The sequence below is a fragment of the Tachypleus tridentatus genome, chromosome 12 (genome assembly GCF_004210375.1).
Source record: "Tachypleus tridentatus isolate NWPU-2018 chromosome 12, ASM421037v1, whole genome shotgun sequence".
In the NCBI taxonomy this organism is placed as follows: Eukaryota; Metazoa; Arthropoda; class Merostomata; order Xiphosura; family Limulidae; genus Tachypleus; species Tachypleus tridentatus.
Genome location: NC_134836.1, coordinates 25,063,944 through 25,085,628, shown reverse-complemented (window position 1 = coordinate 25,085,628; position 21,685 = coordinate 25,063,944). Strand labels below are relative to the sequence as shown.

Here is a 21,685-nt window from a genome sequence, read left to right as displayed (position 1 = left end):
TCACCAACCTCATCTATCAACAAGTAGGATTAGAACCTGGGTAAGGCGGTAAAAATGTTTTTGATTAAATATTAATTTCTTATATAATTAATAATTTCTTTAAATACTAATTAATTCTTATTTAATTAATAATTTGTTTAAAATATTAATAAATTCTCGGACATTTTGTTACAGTAAGTATTGATTCTTTTTTTCTGAGGCCCTGCATGGTCAGGTGGTTAAAAAACTCGACTCGTAATTCGAGGATCGCGGGTTTAAATCCCTGTCACACCAAACATGCTCGCCCTTTAAGCCTTGGGGGCGTTATAATGTGACGGTTAATCCCACTCTTCGTTGGTAGAAGAGTAACCCAGTAGTTGGCGGTAGGTGGTAACGACTAGATGCTTTTTCTCTATTCTTATACTGTTAAATACAGGGACGGCTAGCACAGATAGCCCTCGAGCAGCTTTGCGTGAAATTCGAAACAAACAATCTTTTTTCTGCCGTCATTATTTTTGCAGTTAAATTAAACAAAAGAATGGAACAAGAAAATAGTAATATTCTACTTTTCCTAGATAATGCAACTTGTTACCCAAAAGTTCAACTTTCAAATGTTCGTTTAGCCTCTCTACCTCCATGTACAACATCAGTTCTTAAGCCACTAGATAATGGAATTATACAGTGTATAAAATTGAAATATAAAAATTTGATGTTTCAGCATATTATTGCAAACATGGATGACTGTAAGAGAGCATCTGAAATGACCATGAAAATTGACGTGTTAGATGCAATTGCATTTTGAAGTCATTCAATCAAATGCGTAATAAAGTGCTTTCGAAACTGTGGATTTACTCTTGATAATGGCAGGGATTGTGGAGAAGTTGTTTGTTATGACGATTCTAGTGAAATCCAAACTTTGATTGAGAAGATTGATGCAGTTGATTCTGTGAACACGGAAAGTTTTGTGAACGTTGACAAGAATGTTTTAACAGAAACTGATTTAAAATCTATAATAGTTTTTGTTTTGGAATTTCGCACAAAGCAACTCGAGGGCTATCTGTGCTAGCCGTCCCTAATTTAGCAGTGTAAGACTAGAGGGAAGGCAGCTAGTCATCACCATCCACCGCCAACTCTTGGGCTACTCTTTTACCAACGAATAGTGGGATTGACCGTCACATTATAACGCCCCCACGGCTGGGAGGGCGAGCATGTTTGGCGCGACTCGGGCGCGAACCCGCGACCCTCAGATTACGCCTTAACGCGCTAGGCCATGCCAGGCCCATCTATAATGGAATCGCAAGATGGTAACAGTGTGAGAGATTCAGAAGATGAACAAAATGGAAAAGATAGTGAGGAAATAGAAATTCCCGCTTCATCGCATGTGTTAAGTTATATTAACGCTATCAAACTGTATGCAAAAATTAAGGGTTAAAATGAACTTCATGAAAAGACCGTAAAAATGGCGTTCTCTTTTAACCGCATGAGAAAGCCCATTAAAAAAAACGAAACATTTGAAATTGGACACTTTCTTCAAATAAATTTGATTATAACGTTTCGCTCAAAAATGATATATAATTAAAGAAATACACGTTCACTATGTCTAAGCTGGATATTTTATTCGGTTCCGTACGAATCCGCCTTGGACAGATTTTAATGTACATACAAAATGGCGGAAACGAATGACGATGTGGTCACAAAATGGAGCTAGTGTTTCGATCTTGTACCCAATAAATCGTATAAGTAAAATAAAGTTTGCAAGCTTCAAAAATAGAAAAATAACACAACAGCACCTCCAAAACAACAGATACATTTTAACTGTTTTGATTACTAATGGATCACGATGAAATTGAAAAAAAAACAACTCAAATCTTCATTTACCCGAACTAACATCAATATAATACCTGCTAGTAACATTACCATATATACAGGGAGTGGCAAAAAATTACCCGTTTGAAAATGTTAATTTTTTATATATTTTATTAGATAGCAGAAACATGTGTAAAATTATACGTTTTTAGAACAAGATCTGTTCAAATATGATCCCAAGTCCTAATTTTAACACTGGCTTTCACAATAATTGTACGTAAAAATGAAATTTAAAATATCACATACCAGTTTCACAAGTTAATATTTAGTCTGCATTCCTTTGGACTTCAGTACTGTTTCACACTGACGTTACATACTTTCAACAGTTTGGACAGTTGTTCCTTAGTGATTGACTGTCAACCTTCTTTGAGTACTTCAAAAAGTTAATATTCCGTGTTTGGCTTGCGATCTTTCATTAACTGGTTTAATTTAGCTTGTAAATATTTAGTTGGATTGATATCAACTGATTTTCCTGGCCATTCCATAACATAAATTATCTTTTTTCTAAGATATCTTTTAACGACTCCACAATTACAGAGAAACTTGTCTGATCATCTTGTAGGCTAACTGTGATAAGAAGTAAGACAATGCAACAGGTGCACAACACCTTTTATGAGAAAATGTAACTAAAATCATGAAAAGTTCAGGTGTTTATGAAAGCCAGTGTTAAATTTAGGACTTGAGATTATATTTTGAACATATCTTGTCGAGTGCGTTTTAAAGCATGTAGTTTTACATATTTTTCTGCTATCTAATAAAAGATATAACAACATTTTCAAGAGGGGTCACTTTTATTTGTCCACTCTCTGTAAAGCGTGGCATAGTGTTTAACGTGCAGGAATTGTGAATCCGAGGTTTCATTATTCGCTACACATCAGATCAGAGCAAAGTGTAGCCCAATATTTAGTAGTGGGTACTGTTTACTAGCTGATTTCTCTCTGGACTACCATTTCAAAATCATAGACAGCTGACAAGAAATCTTCGTGTGAAGTTTTGTGAAATACTGAAACACATAAATGAACAGTAGTTGGTGTGTTAAAGCGCTAAACCACCGGAGCTGTGTAGTCAAGTTGTCCACCGCTTGCTTTTCTCCGATATGTAGGCACATTTTCTGAAATTACACAATGATATTGAAAACTCTAAGGTGTGCCTTTCTTTCTATACTACTTTATATGGTCACTATACTCTCGAGAACAAGTCCCTCCCCTTTTTGCCTGGGCATCTAAAAGGCTTCTCTAGAATCTGAGTCATTTGAAAATCAACCTAGATAGGCCTGACGACCGCCCTTGGGCAAGTCGCACGTGCGTCACTTTTGCTCAAATCAGCCTACTTCAGAAGAGAAGTTGTCAAGGCAACGAGCAGAACCTAAATGAGTTTCCTTTCCTTAATGAAACGCTGGTGATAAAATTTGAGGAATAATGGTAAGTGCTTTCACAGTCTCACGAACCCCAGTAGATCACGTGATAAGAAAAAAAAACAAGCAAGTGCACTATCTGGTAATCGTAGAACGTATCAATAAATTATAGCATAAAATGTCAAAAGTCAGCTGAGAAAAATAATTGTAGTTTGAAAAACATAATAAAAGCGTATGAAAGGAAAAATATTTTATTATAAGTAATAAATAAATATCTGTTTTGGATTTGTTTGTTTCTAAGCAAGTATTATAAACAAGTGAAATGCATATATATTTTAATATAAAAAATAATTTTGGTGAAATGTAAACAGAAAAATATTCTAAATGAAATATTTTTCTGTTTACAACCTTTTAATTAAACGTTTCTAACATATTAGTGAGAAGTACACAAAGTGTACTAAACCAGCAAAATCCATACTTCTGTGAAACGGGAAATTGTCAATTTTTCACGATCCACTCAGTTCTGCCATTATAGTAAATAAGAGAAAGGACCAGCAAACTTCAGTAGCAATCTCTCTCCAACAGAAAGCAGCCAGTGTCAAACAGGGATATTATTAAATTAGACCAACTGTTCTGGCTTCCCTAATGAAGATAAACAGGCTATCAAGAGGGAATGAACTTGTGTAATGAAAAGATGAACAACAGGGCGTATGACAAATAATTAATTACAATCAAATTTTTGTGTACGCTTTTATGTCTACTGCATAAACATAAGAGAAATAGGGCGACTAAAACAGCCACCTGCAGGCTAACAATGCAATCTTCAGTTGTTGGTTTGTAAATTAAGATTATTAATGAGTGCAATCTAGTATTTCTGTAGGAAGTGCCTCACGAATGATGTCTGTCAATTCGTACCAGCAGTTTAAGGTAAAACAGAGAAAAAGATACCTTAATAGCTAAAACAACAAAATGTCAGTTACAGGAAGTTCGACAGGCAAATTGACAAATCAAATTTGATATAATGAATTGTTGTCACACAACGTGTTAAAATATGTAATATTTTCTTGTACTAAATCATTAATAATTTTAGAAATACCAAACAAATCTTACTCGTATTCCATGAAGGAACTTTTTTATAACACAAATAACCCCTTCAAAAATGTTTTTTCCTTGAAACAACAGCGTGCTAGGAGGAATCCATGTTCGTATGTTTTGTTTGTTATTTGAATTTCGCACAAAGCTACTCGAGGGCTATCTGTGCTAGCCGTCCCTAATTTAGCAGTGTAAGACTTGAGGGAAGGCAGCTAGTCATCACCACCCACCGCCAACTCTTGGGCTACTCTTTTACCAACGAATAGTGGGATTGACCGTCACATTATAACGCACCCACGGCTGAAAGGGCGAGCATGTTTGGCGCGAAGGGGATGCGAACCCGCAATCCTCAGATTACGAGTCGCACGCCTTAACACGCTTGGCCATGCCGGGCCCCATGTTAATATGAGCGTAAACAATTAACAGTTATTAATAAGGAATTTTTACACAATTCAAAACTTAGTTTTATTGTTCCGTAGTTTCAAGATTTTCAAAGATAATTCGCTTGTAAGGATAAAGGAGCGACTAAGTTTTCCAAACTTTTTTTCTTACTCTAACGTTGTTATGTATTTTAATTTAGTCACTTCGCACTACTTGCTCTTCCATCCCCACGCGCAAGAGAACTAACTTTCCTGTATCTCTGTAAGTATAGAAGCACAACCTCTTACTACAATATCATGAATTTTTCATGGTGATTTGCTCGATCTGGTCGTAATTTCGCCGCCCTAAGTCTAGGCTTGTTCGTCTCTGTCATCCTAATCACTAGGGGACTTGCGAAGATTATTGGCGCAGAGCCAAATGTGCTTTGTAGGCCTGGCAGATGCTCACCAATACAGTAAGTGACACAATGGAAAGAGTAAGAACTGTGATAGGTTACCATGAAAAATTAAAGATGGAGGATATCCTTGGAATTTGTGTGGCGTCAGCGACTAATGTACACCTCACGTAATTTCCCCTGAGCTCAAGCATCCATTAGAAAACTCCATCTGTGCTTTTAGCGTGAGATGCCACGTCAGGCGCCACGTAAAAAGTCAATATTGCTTTATCGAGGCCTACAGCTGTAAAGCAGCTCTGCGTTACGTTTCCGAAATAAAACGGTTTAAAAAAGTCAAAATCTCTTGAAAACCCAAATGTAAGAATTCTTGACAAAACACTGTTAAGAAAACTTTACTTGGTTTAAAAAACATCTGTTTCTCTTATATATTCTCCGATATTAGAATTTTCCTATACCCCTCCGAATCTCGGATTCTGAGCTTTCTTTTGTCAAAATTTCGCTTACTATTTTCCACGAACAGGTAACCTTGTATAATTAGCAACTGGAAACAGTGTTTCGAGAACACTTCACTGAAAATTAGGTATTGCTTGGTTGTTTCAAGTTAAGCACAAAGTAATACAATGGGCTAACTGTGCTCACCCCATCATGAGCATCAAAATACGGATTCTAGCGATATAAGTATGCAAACATACAGCTGTGCCACTTTGGTAGAATTAGAAATTATACAATAATGATTATAGCCAATAAATAGGGGTAACATTTCAAAACAAAACTGTTAACATGTAACAATATTCATATATACTACGCCAAAGGTTTTACAGAAATATTTCAATATTCAGCATTGTTTATAACCTTCAATAATTAAAACGTAATCCATATCCTCTTTCAGCATTAGTTTAGAACCTTGAATAACCATAATATAGCTACTTTCTTCTTTAACGTTGGTTTGTAACCTTGAATAATTAAAACATAACCCAGATGCTCCACCAACACTGGTTTACTACTGTGAATAATAACGTAATCTATATACTCCTTCAACACGGGTTTATAACCCTGAACAAGTAAAACATAACCTATATATTCCAATCATGGTTTATAACCTCAAATAGTTAAAACATACACCAGGTAGGTACTATTTCAACACTGGCTTTTAGCTTAGAAAATAAAACATGACCCAGATATTACTTCACCACTGGTTTATAACTTTCAATAATTAAAATATAACAAGACACTTCTTCAACATTGATTTCTAACTTTGAATGATTAAAACATAACTCAGATACTCATTTAACATTGATTTATAACATTGAATGATTAAAACATAACCCAAATACTCCTTCAACGTTGGTTTGTAATCTTAAATATTTAAAACGTAATCTAGATACTCCTTCAACGTTGCATAAACTTGAAGAATTAAAATATAAAGTCCGTTTCTAATCATGAATAATTGAAACATACGACAGATACTTCTTTAGCGTTTCTTTGTAACCCTGAAACATATACTAGATACTACTTCATTAATAATTTATAACCTCATAATCTCGATTAATTAAAATATACCTCAGATAATACTACTTCAACGTTAGTTAATAACCTTAAATGATTAAATATACCCAAGGTTTGGTTTACAACATTGAATTATAAAAACATACACCAGTTACTGCTTCAACGTTAGTTTATAACCTTGAATAATTAAAACATAACCTAGATACTACTTCAATATTGGTTTACAATCATCTATAAATAAATATAGCCTAGATACTCGTTCAACGTTAGTATCTAATGCTGAATAATTAAAACATACTCCAGATATTCCTTCAACACTGATAACAGAAACATATAAAACTGTCTACATCACTGCTTTGTACCTGGAATAAGATATTTTTATACCATTTTCCAAGTAAGTTGGTTGACATACACGTGAACAGTTTACAAAACTCCCAAATTGTTCGTTCCTTGATGAAAACTGAACAAAAGATGAAAATTCACAAACTGTGTATATCTCTGTCTGGGACTTGCAGAGAATATTTTCATACGAAACCTCATGCATAATGGTTAAAATATGACTGAGTAATTGAACAAAACCCACACAATTATGTTTTCTGTGAACTCTGACACCTCTAAAAAGATTCAAAATGGGCAACTCCAACTATTTGGAATGTGAATGTGTGTGACGTATGAACATATATATTTGTGCCAATTTTCATTTTGGTTGCTTTAAACATGACTGCAGAGGAGTCCAAAATATAAATATATTAATTCATTGATTTTTTACCGTATAAATTTTTAAAAATGTGTTTAGGCGTATTGAATCAAAATATAAGTCTTCCAAGTTGCAAGTTAAACTTACAAGAATTGAAGGAACGGTGGTCCATTGAAAACTGTTTGGAAGAAGAAAACTTGGAAAACTGTATGCTTCTCTGCAGAGAGATATAAAAAACAACAACAAATTGTTGTTTGTAAAATTGTTAAATGTTTAAAGAAAGTAATAGAATTTTGAAAAATAGTTATGTAGTTATTGGGAGAATTTAAGAATTAGAATCAATAATATTTGTTAAGACTGCTTGGAATGAGTTATTTATACGTTTAACTGCATTTCGATAGTTGAAACATGATTTTTGTGTAGTTTTCTTGGCTAGTTTGATATACTTGATGTATTGGTGTAGCACACGTGTTGAATTAAGTTACGCATGCCACATGATATCCACGTGAGAGAAGGATGCTGACTAGCTGGACCACATTTAATTTACGAACTACAGAATCATCCATACGGACTGGTGAGCGAAGTGAATGAGTCACGGCCTTTGAAAGATTAAAGCTAGGCTGTGGTCCAAGTAGCAACTAGTAATGAAAAGCGGCTGTGACATGTAACAACAATAATACACGTGAGAATACGTGCGGATAATAAAGGTCTTGGCAACGTGAGATGAAATCAGGCGCCAAAATGCACGTGCCGCATGTTCCAACGCGTGCCGAAAGCGTGCCTTGCGACTCACAGGTACTTGCAACGTGCAGCTGCAAGCGTTTTGGTATGGCGAATATTCACAAGCATGAAACTATCAGAGCAGGGGAAAAAATGTTATTAGGAATTTAATATATCTGAAATTTATAATAATATAAAACCCTTAGTGTAAACCCTTTGTAAATAATTCCTTCTTAAAGAGAAGTCCTTATTAATAATGATTTTGTTTGCTTCAGATTTTCGCGCACAGTTTCTCAAAGGTCTACCTGCGCATAGTCGCCTAGCATTTTAAACGGACAGACTAGAGGAAAAACAACTAATCAACACCATTACTAACAAGTGTTGGCTGATCGAACAATAATATTTCACTGGTATTCCTATAGCGCATCAATGGCCCGACAGTGCGGTACGTTTCATAATATAGGTTTATATCTTTTCCACAGCGCTAACCCTAAAAGCTGATTGAAAAGAATAAGGTGACACACCATACTTTAAGAACCAGTGGGGTTGGGAGTTGCGTGATCGTATTCTTGTGTTCGTACATACACGTGGACAGAATACGTTGTTTCTGTAATCATTTAAAGTAACATTATATATAGCCTTCAACATTCTCTCTCTCTCTAATATTCCACCGAATTATTTGTATATCAGAATATCTATTTTTCTGCCTTTCGGATTTTAATGCAAAGCTACATAAAGGCCATGTCTAGTCGTCCCTCATTCTGAATACATATTTAAGGGAAGACAGAAAGTTAACAATACCCACCGTTGATTCTTGGGCTACTCTTGCTAATCAAATAATGAATGGGATTTCACCTTCACTATTATATGACAACGACGAATCCAAATTGCAATGCGGAGTTTTGAAAGAAAGAATTCACTATCAGGGCATGCTGAGCACCAGAGACCACGCCTGGGTCTCTCTCGCGTACAGTTGCATATCTATCTATTTACATACGTAAACATAATATAAACTTCGTTCATATGTTGGATTTCCCTTCACTGTGTAAAGCGGGTATAATGGATACTCCAAAGAGTGTATAAGCCACTGCCGCAGTTCTAGTTCTAATGACTAAACGTCATCAAGGATCTTCGCTGCGTTACTTACAACAAACCCCAGGCCTCAGCTGGGACCCGAGAGCGTGAATATTGAAGTCACAGCTGGATGGAACCGAGATTTGATGGAGCTGAAGAGATATGTGGTAATGTTTCTCAGGATGACAACAGCGTGTGGGTCAGGGAAACTGACGCATCATCAATTTCATATGAAGACACTTGTGTTAAATAGGTAAAAGATTCCTATGTAGGGTAGATATACATACAGTATATACGGACTAGTGACTACTGTTTTCTCCTAGCATATAAACTCTCTTAGAGATAACTGTGAAAGTTAGAAAAGTTTATTATGCTGTTAAATTTCATTAACCGTAAATTATAAACGTAGCTAACTTGTAGCAGATCGATGAGGTTATACTAATAAGGTACAAACAATCTTATCTCTAGTACACTAATGTAGTGTAAACAATCTTATCTCTAGTGCATTAATACAGTGTAAACAATCTTATCTCTGGTACACAAATGTAGTGTAAACAATCTTATCTCTGGTACACTAATGTAGTGTAAACAATCTTATCTCTGGTACACTAATGTAGTGTAAACAATCTTATCTCTGGTACACTAATGCAGTGTAAATAATCTTATTTCTGGTATACTAATACAGTGTAAACAGTATCAATTCTGTACTAATACAATTTGAATAATATCTAATATGATACACCAATACCGTGTAGAAAATATCAAGCTTAGAACACTAATACAGTTTATTACAATGTATAGAATATCAGCTCTAGTAAACTAACACGGTGTGAACAAAATCCTTTGCATATTGATACAGTGTACAGAATATCAACTGTGGTACTCAAATGTTGGTGTTCTCGTATGATTAAGTATCACTAGTGTCATTAAGTGTGAAAGAAATATTACATTTTGCAAACGAATACCAATTTGGGCTAAATTTTAACGTTTTACTTTTGGAGTTTAATGCTGTAAGCTAAAGAGAGTTTCTAACGCAACATAGTGATGACGGCGACTCTTGAAACTTAATGCAATATGAAGGAAATCGTATTTTGTATTCAGAGATACATGATCCACTTATTCAGTGAAGTAGAGATACTGAGTGAGATAAAGTTATCCAGTCAGTGTACTAGTGATCAGAAAGTTAGATAGTCGCAAGTTTGAGTCGATTAAGTTTAGTGTGAAATGATAGACACGTAATTAAGTCTATCAGGGAAAGCTGCACGTAGAATATTACTGAAGAAATCAATAATTTTGTTATTTTATAATGGACTGAATTTCGTGTTATTTGTACCAAATAATTAAAAGCAATCTGCAAAGGGATAAAGCGAGTCGCAACAGCTTATGTCAGAGACTGGATTATGTTTGTAAAAATAAAACAGAGCTTTGACTAAATTTCAATATAAAACAAGCACGTAGCGAAATCAAAAATATGTTGGAGATCGTGAAACAGTGGAGACAGAACATAAAAAGAAAATTCGGAATAAATAAAATAAATTTTCGTAAAATTAAAAGATTGTTTGTTTTTAATTTCACGCAAAGCTGCACGAAGGCTATCTGCGCTAGCTGTCCCTAATTTTGTAATGTAAGACTAGAGGGAAGGCAGATAGTCATCACCACCTACCGCCACCTCTTGGGCTATTCTTTTACATACGAATAGTGGGATTAACCGTCACATTATAACGCCTACACGGCTGAAAGGTCGAGTATGTTTGGTGTGACTGGGATTCTAACTCACGACCCTCGGATTACAAGCCGAGTACCGTAACCACCTGGCCATGCCGGGCCAAAATTAGATGACAGACAGGAAAACTGTATGAAATGAAATATGATAAAGAAGTAAGACAAAAACATTTAATAAAGGTATTAAAAGAAATAAACGTAAGGTTTAAAGTCTAATTAAAGATACAAATAAGATGAACGAAACTACAGAAAGTATACTACACCGGGATTACAGCAAAAAGATTGAAGAGGTAAAAACAAGTTTAGGTTGTTGTTTTAAATTAAGCACAAAGCTACACAATGGGCTATCTGTGCTCTGCCTACGACAGGTATCGAAACCCAGTTTTTAGCGTTGTAGTTCGCACACATACCGCTGAGATACTGGAGGGATGGAAGTTTAGGAAAAAAAACGAATTTTGTACTCCAGATATATATTGAAGGACAATAAAAAGTAAAAATAATACCGTCAAAAACGAAATACAAAAAGAAACCCAAAATGATCACAACAGCAAAATCAATGACGTTGAAAAGAACATCGATGCCAAGATAACACATCTAGAAACCGAAGTGCTCAAAGTGAAGTCAAAAGTTTGCTGGAAATGACGAAAGAGTGAAAAGAGCTTATAAGAAGATATAAAACAATGAGGAGAAAGTTAAAAAAAATGTGAAGAAGAAAGACAACCAAGAGATAAAATATATGGAATTCAAGAGAAGAATTACAAGGAAGAAATGTCTGAGGAACATTTAATTTAAAATAAGATCCAAGAATGATGTAGTGAAGTATTATAACAGCAAACCCGAAGTAGTAAAGGTCATTGGATGCAGAAATATTGTAATAATAAATTTATAGAAATATAAAATAACATCAGCGAAAAACAATACAGAAGTAGTAAAGAGCATTGGCGACAGGATAAATAATCTGGAAACTGAATGTAAAACACAAGGATTAGCACAACTATACCCTCTTCTGCATTCACACAAGATCGCCATCTTTAAACATCATTTACTATAAAATATTGAATGTAAGAACTATGACTGTAGACCATTTTATCATTCCAAGTTTCATCAATTGTAATGTGATACACAGGTATTACCTTGTCTTACATTACATTTTCATTATTTAATGTCTGACACTGTGTGTCCTTCTGAGAGTTTTATTTTGAAGCATGTTGATGTATGTTAGTTTGTTTCAGGTTTATCTCTTGCAACTTGTGTTATGAACTATTATTATATACAGATTATGTGACAAGGTTAAGTTGTATGAGTTAAGGGATGCAAGCGGTCAGGGTCAACAAAAAATCAAAGAAGTGACACAAATAAGAAAGCAAAAACAAAAACTGAGGGATAGGAAAAGCCGAGATGTCACAGATAGGCTGGAGAATGTATTTAGTGGTGAAGAAACTAGTTCATTAGTATAAAATAAACAATGCTATGTATAGTATGGACAAAGGAAAGTTCCAGAGACTAGAATGTCAATCGAAAATATTAACATCTGGCTTAACAAAGACTAGCACTTCCCAGAAAGTTAGCATCAAAAAACTGCCAGCATTATCCCGTAGATCTGTAAAACCCGTTGACTGGATTGTTTGTATATTTTGTTAAACTCAATCTGTAAAGCAGACGAATACCCGTAACAATATTTAAAATGAGCCAGTACATATTAGAAGCTGCTGCCTTTGACCAGAAAATAAGTTTAGGCTTAACTGGAGTATATGATCTCATTACAGCTGAAGAAAAATCCCATATAATTTGTTACAGTCGCCTTATGAGGCCTACAACATGGGAGAGTGAAAACATGGATTTAGCTATGGCACGGCTCTCAAACGACGTGCAGTGTTCTGCCGATAAAGGTCATGTGCTAGAACTATCTTCAGTTTGGAATGTTATTGTGTTCTGGCTGAAAAAGCCAAAGTTAACACACCACTGTCATTCATCAGTCATATATCGTTATTTAAGAACTGTCTTATGTCCAAAACAAGAGATACCTTTGACTTTATTGTTATGCATGATCAGTGTGTTTCAGACAGTAAAACACTACTTGTGTCTACCAAATACAATTGTGTTCCAATTTCTGATTTGGCTATTACTGAAAATGAGTCCCTGCATATTCCTGCGTATACCAGCCAAAAGATATTTTCATGTCGTTAGTACAAGTAGCACTGAAACTGCGAAGAGATACAACGGCACATCCTGAACATAAAGGTTTTGATGTGAATAAGAATGATGCACTACGCTGTATTCCAGATACGTTATATATGTTTGTACTAGTTAATGAGTTGGATGAATCGGAAGATAATACAAAACAGCGTCTTAGCGTTGTCCAGGATATGGTCTACGGTGTCAGCAAAGGTAAGTAATGGGCACCACAAATATTGGGTTAGAGAGCACATTGCAACAAGCAATCAGATCAAAGCAACTTGTGCAGTAATTCCAAAATGCAGGAGATGCCCTCAGCTATAAATCAGTTCTGAAACGTGATGCAGCTCTTGATGAAAGTATCCTTAATACATTAGTACCAAAAATGGAGCTGTTATACCTCCATACTTAATACATGTGAAATTTGTACAGTTCACTACAGATAACACTGATATCAATGATATTACAAGCAGTTTATCAAAAAAAGTACCAGTGACAGGCAGGCTATGGGAAGCAAGCCAATTAGGTGAGCAACTGAAGTCAAGAAATTCGTGATGACGAGATATCCACTTGAAGTAAAAATTGTATCTCAAGACAGATGGCATGGATATTAAAACATTTATTAAAGTAAAGTATAGAGCAACGTTTCGACCTTCTTAGATCATCTTCAGGTTAATTCAAGAAGGTCTAAACGTTGTTCTAAACTTTATTTTAATAAAAGTTTCAATACCCATTACAGCCATCTTAAGATACAAGAAGGCAAGAAACTTCCTTTGCCAAATAACTGGACCACTTTTTAGTTTTGCTTGTTAATAAAACAGATTTTGTATTTCTTTTCCTTTCAGTAAATTGATGCAAATAGCATCGCTTAATAAAATTTATTGTGGTCGCGGCTTCACAAACAAAGAGGATGTGCATCATACAAATCCAAGGAAGGATGTCAGCCATCTTAAACCAGATACTAGGATTATTATTCACTCGACTGAAGGTAACGCTGATTGCTTTGTCATCTCAGCCCGTGACACAATTCTTCTTGGTTCTTTTGCTTGCCCACATTGAAAAAATAAACTGCAGGTTTCTGTGAATGAAGACTGGAACTTCAAAGAAACATCAATATATTCCAGTTCATACAATTTATTATCGCCTAAGTAGAACAGTCATAAATATATTACATTTATGGTTTAATGATTTAATGATTTAACAGGGTGTGGCACTACGTCATTTATAGCAGGACACAGAAAAAAAAAACTAGATGGAAAGTGTTACACAGCATTATAAACTGCTTGATAGTTTGGGTCTTGAAACTTTCAGCCAGGAAGTAGAGAAAGCTGCAGAAAGTTTTGTTAAATAAGATTCGTGGATTTTTTGATGTAAATAAAACTGATAGTGGTAGAGTAATTCTCTTCGAGAAAGATCGTTCAACAGAAGTTCTTCCTTCCACAAGTAATGTCTTGTATTATCACAAAAAAAGAACACATTATTAGTCAAGGATTTGGTACACATGTACTTAAACATGATCCTCATGCACCAGATGACACGGGTTGTAAGTTACAAGATGAACATCTAGTGCCTGAACTTACTCACTCTCTCCAATTGCAGATGCATGCATCGGAGTCATATTTTGTGTTTGTAAGTCTATAAGACGTACAGGAAGTCAAACCTACTTTGTACACGAGCATGAAACTGCTATAATGGAATGAGCGAATGTATGAATAAATCTGATAATTAAGAGAATACATGAACAGCTTGATCATATGCAGTCTTACGGTTGACAATCAAAATGCTTTCGGAATATCATTCTGCTTTAATATAATTGTGCAAACCAGTGCATTTGTATTCTGAATAATGTTGGTGTCTGTAACCAACCGAGTTGAGCTTCACTGTACAGTTGTACATCTGAAAATTTTATTATTTTGATGGTGTAAGATTTATTGTATTGTGATTGTAAACGTATGGCCATAATTTGAGGTTTTTTTTTTTTTTTTTTTTCTATTGTCACACATTATCAAAAGTTCATATATTTTTCTCATTCTATTACGAGCAGTACCGTGTGGGTGTAGGTTTCTAAAACAGCTGGTATCCAGTTCATTAGCTAATGTGATGCATGTAAAAAAACAAAACAAAAAACGATTTACTCATGAGGTTTTGGATGATAAATAACGACAGGGCGAAAATTACGAAAGTGATTTTTTTAGGTATTATTGAAGAAGTTTTTGTCATTGTTGTGAGAGACCAAAGAAGAGGTTATGGTTGTTATTTCGTTCCAGTTAAGAGCGAATACCACGTGCTGTAACAAAACGTCACGATCTTAGAAAATACGCTCTCTCGTGTCTGAAAACTATTTTTTGCGTTATTTGTTAATATCCAGTTTGGGAGGAGTTTCATATCATAGCGTTAAATCACTGGCGTACAGAACATAACATATTCTTATGATTTTTTTTTGTTTTGCTCTTTTTCTCTATATTTCACACACACTAAAGATTTAGTGCACATACACAAATGGAAGCAGTCAAACAAACCCACAAGACATCACACAGCAACAAAGAAATCGATAAAGTGAGTGAAAGCGGCATGGAAATAATGCTCATAAATGTTGAGTCGACTTTGTTTAACGTCTGCAAAGTAACACATTTAAAACATTATTAATATTTTTGTACCTTATCAATTTCTTAGTAACAATCATTCTAAGTGGTTATCATTTTACTCTCATTACAATACTCACTGTAAAGAACTGGTTGAAGTATTGGTGTGAAATCACTAATATTTATGTAAAATATACATACGGGAGGCTAATAGTATATATAGGACTAACTGAAATATTCATATTATTTGTATTTATTTTATCGTATGACTCATATGTTATTATGGACGCTTCAACCATCGGTCATTGACGTAATATCAAACTGATGCATAATATGCAAAATGTGCTTTAAAATACAATGAATATTAAATTAAGACTCCTTGAACATAGTTCAGAAACTGTGCTTAATCTTTATTATATGTCCTGTATTGAATAAAACCTTAGAAGCACATGTTTTTCCTTAAATTATTAAAATTCCTGAAATTCAGCTACGTACCGTTTGTTAAAACGTCACAATTTACCTGCAAGACTTCATACGGTCAAGCTTAGGTTCAAGCGAGGAAACAAAAAGAGTGACTTTTAATATAATAACATTATTACTTTGTGAAGAAAATATATTTCTGAGACAAGTACTTTTTCATCCTTTAAAAATAGTCTATTTTATTTTAATGTGTGTTACGTTTTTATCCTTAAAATTTACATCGGAATTAACCGGTTTAGGCTTTACGCTAAACATGATTGTATCTGATGAATGCTTATAACCGAAACAACATATATTAAACATGTTTTGGACGATGAAGGAAATAATTTGACTAGCGTAAATTAATTTCTTGACCAAGTAATAATGTCTACAAATATCCCTAGAAGAATAGACTTCTGTGGTGAAAATCAGAACCATTAAGTGTACGTTACGTAAATTCGGCTGGGCCTAACTTTTTTTATGCCATAAAAAATAACCTCATGGACATCAGCTTTAACTGCTAAAGTCCCCTTAGTTTTTAATTATAAGTGAAACTATGACATATCATTTGAATAGCATTCTATAACTGTAAGATCAATTGTAAGTTTTAAATTCACATAAGCGTATTAAATCATTGTAACTCAGTAAGTTTTTGCGAAGTTCCTTTCTCCCCCACCCTTTTTTTATTTTACTGTTTGACTTCAGTAACAACTACAATTTCTGGAAGGTGTATTATTATTATTATAGTTCCTGAGTCCTGAACTTTCTGGAAATTTTTACATCAGCTGTTTTATTATAGTTGTTCAAAAATCCTTTATCATCAGCCTTAACACTATCTTCACAAATTGACACAAAACCTTCTTAGGTGTATCAAAACTTCACAGATAGTTTTTACAAATTAATATACTTCTTTCTGTCATTGTATTATGATCTCAAATGTTGGTTGATGAAATATAAATAAAAAACGGTATCTTGAAATTGTTATCACTAGCTTTATGTGGCCTCAAAAGTTTGAACTTTAATAAAATGGCGTTAGTAATATTAAAATCTAATTTTCTCGAATTTCAAAATTGGTTGATGCAATTTTTTTTTAAATTTATCTGCTAAGGAGAAAGAAAGAACAGTTCTATTTCTTCGTTACTTATAGAATTACAAGTTTCATATCTTTGTTTATAAAGTATTTGATAAAATAATTATAAGAAAACAATTGTTCTTGAGATTCGTGTGACTTCTTTCTCTCTCGGGCCTGGCATGGCCAAGCGAGTAAGGCGTGCGACTCGTAATCCGAGGGTCGAGGGTTCGCGCCCGCGTCGCGCTAAACATGCTCGCCCTCCCAGCCATGAGGGCGTATAATGTTACGGTCAATCCCACTATTCGTTGGTAAAAGAGTAGCCCAAGAGTTGGCGGTGGGTGGTGATGACTAGCTGCCTTCCCTCTAGTCTTACACTGCTAAATTAGGGACGGCTAGCACAGATAGCCCTCGAGTAGCTTTGTGCGAAATTCCAAACAAAAAATCTTCCTATTTCCATCTTGATGTACAGAATAACTTTTGCGTAATTAAAAATAATTTTTTTCACGACATTGTCCAATAAAAGCTATTGGCGACAGTTCCATGTTGCCTTTTTTTATTTACATTTATCAACCAACATTTGGGTTCATAATACAGTGAAAAAGTAGTTTATTAACTTGTAAAAGGTATAACGCAATAAAGTGCATCTTCGTCGAAGGGCTAAGATCTAAATACAAAACAAAAAAAATGGTATGAGTAAATTGTTTTGTGTCTTTATATTATTTTTGTATATCTATAACTACCTTCAAAAGTACACAATAAAGGGTGAGTTGAGTTAAAGTGTTTAGCTAATGTTAAACCTTATTAATGTTTCAGAGACATTTAAAACACACAAAAAAACAATACAATTTACATCCCGAATAAATTGAAATTACCTTTTTAATTTACTCTGAAATAGAACTGAAATTTTCAACTTCAAAAGCACCTTATGCAAACACAGGCCTGGTCGGAGAAACCTATGTTTCAGGTGTAGTCTTCCACAATGTTGAACTATGAAAAAGACAAACAGTCGGAAGTATCTGCTATTACAAGGGCTTTGTAAAACGAACAACGATATTATTTGTTACTTTTATAACACAGCAAAAGCTGAAAGTGGAAAGTCTGTTCTGCCACATTTTGTCTCGAACACTGGAGTTCAGTGCTATAAACATTGAGTCATGCTTGGTCTGAGTTAAGTTGGATAATATTAAGATAGGCCTGGCATGGCCAAGCGTGTTAAGGCGTTCGACTCGTCATCCGAGGGTCGCGGGTTCGAATCCCCATCGCACCAAACATGCTCGCCCTTTCAGCCGTGGAGGCGTTATAACGTGACGCTTAATCCCACTATTCGCTGGTAAAAGAGTAGTCCAAAAGTTGGCGGTGGGTGGTGATGACTAGCTGCTTTCTCTCTAGTCTTACACTGCTACATTAGGGACGGCTAGCGCAGATAGCCCTCGAGTAGCATTGTGCGAAATTCAAAACAAACAATATTAAGATATTATACATATCGAATAAGATATATTCTAATATTCTACTTGATCAACATATTGAAAGCTGGTGATTTCTGTTATTTTATGTGTTTCTAATTAATATTTTTTTACTCTTAGAATGGTATTAAGATTTATTAAGAGAAGACTGAATTTAAAACATGGTATTACTTTCTCCGTCCTGTATTTTTTATCATTTAGGGTAAAAAAATGATTTTGTTTGTGTATCTTCTTTGTGTAAAACAGGTCAGAAAATTAAAATAAAAAAAAATTTGGATATTTTGAAGGGAATAAAGAAAATAAAAATAATCATCAACTATAGTTACTCGCAAAAATTAACAGTTTTGTGGAAATTGCTGCAGAGTCACAAATTTTCAATCAAATAAAGTACTTTTTAGCCGCAGCATAGTGGCTCATAAAACGGTTCTGAGTTTTTATTTTCAAGCACAAACTTTTAGTTTATATCTCCGTCATTTCCTGATTGATTTGAGATATAATTGAAGTTAGAGACTCAGGAGGTCAAACATTTCCTATTAATGTATTTGATCAAGCCCAAGGTCTCTTAGATTAATCTTTCTTTAACCCTACTTAAAAGAATTTCAATTTGAAGGTTGGCTGATAGCGATTTTGATGAGTAATAAAATCGAATCGGGTATATGCGCACCCTATCTTTGGTATTGCTGGTACACAAAAATATACGGCAGCTAATAAAGAGGGGACTATCTCATAGATTAACTTTAAATCTTCGCAAAAGAAATTCGAGTTTCGTGGCTATTGAAGATTTATTCCTGTTTCTCCTTAATATGCGAATAGAATTGGGAGTAAGTCTCTGTTTGATTATTTCTACGTCTATTGCTTTTACATAGAAACATTTATATAACCAAAAAGTGTTAGTGTTTCGCACCTTCAAATGAATCTAGTGTCACTTTAAGCCAAATAAAATTGTCATTTAAATTAGATTAAATGTAATAATATAAAGATTGTATTGGTAAAATCTACATGTTTTGTTTTAATAAATTCGCTGATGTTAAAAACATATAGTATCCGCTTAGAAACACTAATAAAGCCATTGTATTTGTATTTTTTACAAAGTTACCGAAGCTATTTGCTGTCTTCCTTAATCTTGAACTACTAATCAGAGGGTAGGTAGGCACTCAGTAGCAGAAAGTCTTTGCCACATATTGAACCGGAAACAGGATGAACTGTCATTCTTATAACGCAGCCTGTCTGTCAGTATATCAGCGGTACGTTTGTGGACTTACAATACTGAAATCAGTGAATGAATTTCCTACAACGGACGCACATATCCCATTGTGTAGCTTTGCGCTAAACAATCAACATCAACAACTTATAATGCAGCCACGGCTAAAGTCAGCATACGATGTTAATTTTAGACCTTCATACCCTGAGCCCAGCAATTTAACCACTAGGAAACGCTAGACTGAATCTAGTATACTCTTTTCAAATTTAAATCCCAAACAGTGTAAAAAATAATTTATTATAACATGTACCTCAACTAAAAAACGTAGTTGTTGTACATTATAGGTTCTTAATAAAAATTAATTTAAAGTATTCACTCTTTTCTGTGTGTTTTTCTTATAGCAAAGCTACATCGGGCTATCTGCTCAGTCCACCGAGGGGAATCGAACCGCTGATTTTAAATCCGGAGATATACCGCTGTACCAGCGGGGGATACTCTTTTCTTGTTGTTTTTCGTGGTGCCAATAATATGTACTACAGTATAAAATGCAGCACTTCTTGACCATTGGACACTTCTATTCTGTAATAAATGTCAACATTAGCTTTAGAATATAAAGAGTGGAGTCACTAGAGTCACAGAAATGTTCAGTTTAATTCAACATTTCACTTTGTTTACAATCAGCTTCTAGTATATTACATAGTGGATTATTCTAAAGTATATTTAACATTTTTATAATCCAAATTAGACAGTGTGTGTCAGGAAAGGTGAATATTACATCAATATCTGACTTTTTTACTTGAAAATATTACTATATGCTATAAAATGATAAGGTATCATATTTATTGTCTGCTTATGAGAATGAGCTAAACTGTGAAGCAAAGTCAGATTACTTTAAGCTATTATATATTTTAACAAAACCTATTTTGACTTCTGCTACACAAATTAATTAAATATTCATGAAAATTATTGTAAATAACAATATTTCTAAATTTTGAAAGGTATTGTATGGTCGTAAATAAAATATTGTTATCAACAGCTTCTGACTGGTTGTTGGTTGATAGTTGATAGTATAGTTTCTCACTGTTCTCAAATGAAAAATATTATTGGAAAATTTAACGACGAAAATTTTAAGCATTTAAAGTGTTTAGTTATGACTATCATTAATAGAATAATTGTTAGTATTTCTGATTTTGCGTCAACGTACCTTGACTGGGAAAATATGACACCAAAAATAAAGTTTTACATAAAACAAAACTGACACCACTTTATATAAAAATATTTAAAGAGTTTATTTCTAATACAAAATCAGGTCTTTTCCTTAAAATATGTTCGATGAATCTTAAAGGATGAGTTGTGAGGGTCTTTTTGTATGAGAGTCTTCTCCTAGAATACATTTGTTGGTATTCGGTAATCAAAAACCTTTATATTAAAAAATAAATAAATTCATAACGATTGCATTTAAATAACTTTGGAGGCAGGCACAACCAATATGAGTTTTAATGTAACTTTTTATGTTATGCCAATCAGTCATGACATAAAAAAAAACACTGTCCGAGACTCCTGTCTTGAAGATGTTATAACTGTTAGAAACAGCAATATATCAAGTTTATAAATTGAGGGCGAGTGGTGTATGTCTCGCAAGTAATGAAGTTTGAGAAGATGTTAACAGTTACGTCCCAGAGCACATAAACCACAGACTTGAATATAGCAAAGCAATGAGTAACATTTTGGTGACAAGTTACCTAACTACCAGCCTGGACACAACAAAATCGAACTTACTCCTTCGTTTCAGGAAACGGAAAAACTGTTCCTTTAGCAAACATACTAGAATTGAAAATAAAGATATCGAGACACATGCCCAGAGTTACAATTTCACCCATGACGATTCTGATATGCTATAGCTTTAGAAGTGATATTAGAGCTGTAAGACCTTATTTAATGTCAGCTC

General features: G+C 34.2%; 1 long non-coding RNA gene across 1 annotated transcript; it reads left to right on the top strand.

Moving 5' to 3' along the window:
* The first annotated feature begins 2,823 nt into the window (after positions 1 to 2,823).
* Positions 2,824 to 20,770, top strand: LOC143235245 (uncharacterized). Its single transcript, XR_013018982.1, has 2 exons — positions 2,824 to 3,266; positions 20,139 to 20,770. It is a non-coding gene; the product is annotated as an uncharacterized LOC143235245 (long non-coding RNA).
* Positions 20,771 to 21,685: the final 915 nt, after the last annotated feature.